This window comes from Chrysochloris asiatica, unplaced genomic scaffold (genome assembly GCF_000296735.1).
Source record: "Chrysochloris asiatica unplaced genomic scaffold, ChrAsi1.0 scaffold00165, whole genome shotgun sequence".
In the NCBI taxonomy this organism is placed as follows: domain Eukaryota; kingdom Metazoa; phylum Chordata; class Mammalia; order Afrosoricida; family Chrysochloridae; genus Chrysochloris; species Chrysochloris asiatica.
Window position 1 is genome coordinate 7,438,646 of NW_006408683.1, and position 1,732 is coordinate 7,440,377.

At 36.6% G+C, this 1,732-nt stretch overlaps 1 protein-coding gene and 1 pseudogene across 1 annotated transcript in view; one reads left to right on the plus strand and one right to left on the minus strand.

Moving 5' to 3' along the window:
- AKT3 (v-akt murine thymoma viral oncogene homolog 3) overlaps nt 1–1,732 on the plus strand; it is a 402,599-nt gene that overhangs the window by 163,137 nt on the left and 237,730 nt on the right. The gene's annotated exons all lie outside the window — the stretch shown is intronic.
- Nucleotides 1–1,732, minus strand: part of LOC102826672 — a 22,692-nt pseudogene that overhangs the window by 12,710 nt on the left and 8,250 nt on the right.

Genomic DNA, 1,732 nt, shown 5'->3' on the forward strand with positions numbered 1-1,732 from the left:
TATAGACATACACAAAAAATACCTAAATGGCAGAAATTTATTTGGATGAAGAAGAATTGCTGTGTAAGGCCACATGCAGAAGGTTCTGGGTCATCTGGATTAGCCCTGAAAATGGGTGTGGCATTTTTAGTCACAAAATTAGTGAGAGTTATGTGTAAGTCTTTTTAATTATTTATTTATTTTTTATACGCTTGATGGTAACATTTCATTGCTTCCTTAATTTACTTATCTACTTTAGCAAAGCAATCAGTGTCCAAGTTTTCAAGCAACTGAAGGCCTTGATTTAGTTTGGAAAATAGTCTATTTGGCTCTGTTTTGAGCAGTAAATTGTAAAATTGAGCATCTACAACTGAATGTCTGAGAATAATAATGCCATCAAGCTACATGCTGCAACACTGTATGTAGTATTTACCACTAACAATAAGGTCTATAAACAAATAAAAATGAATGGTCGTAGATACTATTAGCTGTAATGCTGAATACAAGGGCCCTTCAAAAAGTTCATGGGACAGTTTTATTATCTTCAAATTCAATTTTCCCATAAACTTTAAGCACTGGACTTTGAACTATAAGTCAGCCATGTGAGCCCACTGACAGCTCCTTGGAAGAAAAATGAGGCTTTTTGTGCCCTCAAAGATTTGTTGTTGTTGTTAGGGGCTGTTGAGGTGGTTCTAACTCATGGCAATGCTATGTGAGGTTATTGAAAATACCATGGTTTGGGTCAGATACCCTTTCATCCTCAAACTGATATCTTTGCTCTTGGACATTTTAAAGAGGTCTTGTGCAGATTTGCCTAATTCATTGCATCATTTGATTTCTTGAGTGCTGCTTCCATGCGTGTTGTGGATCCAAGCAAAATGAAGTCTTTCACAAATTCAATCTCTTCTCCATTTATCCTGATGTTATTTATTGGTCTAGTTGTGAGGATTTTTGTTATCTTTATTTTGAGGTGCAATCCATACCAAAAGCGATGGTCTTTGATCTTCATCACGAAGTATTTTAAGTCCCCTCAAGTTCAGCAAACAAAGTTGTGTCATTTGCATATCTCAGGTTATTAATGAGTCTTCCTCCAATCCTGATGCCACATTCTTCTTCATATAATCCAGCCTCTGTTTATGGACAGGTTCCTCGTGAGGACACTTAAGTATTCTGAAATACCTGTTCTTTGCAACATTATCCATAACTTGTCCTGATCCACACAGTAGAAAGCCTTTCCATAGTCAATAAAGCACAGATAAACATTTTCCGTTATTCTCTGCTTTCAGCCAAGATCTATCAGATGTCAGCAATGATGTATTCCTTGTTCCATGTCCTCTTTTGAATCCTGCTTGATTTTGTTCCTGTTGATGTACTGTTGCTGCCATTCTTAAATTATCTTTAGCAAAATTTAAACTTGTATGTGATATTAATGATACTGTCTGATGATTTCCATATTCTGTTGGGTCACCTCTCTTTGGAATGGGCACAAATATGGGTCTTTTCCACTCTATTGACCAAGGTAGATGTCTTCCAAATTTCTTGGCATAAGTGAGTGAGTGCCTCCAGTGCTGCATCAATTCCCAGAGCTGTGTTCTTTACCAGTGCCTTAAATGTACCTTGAATTTCTTCCTTCAGTACCATTGGCCCTTGATCTTATGCTACCTCTTGAGATGATTGAAAATGGACCATTTCTTTTTGGTACAGTGACTCTGTGTATTCCTTCTAGCTTCCTTTTTTTTTTTTTTTTTAATGT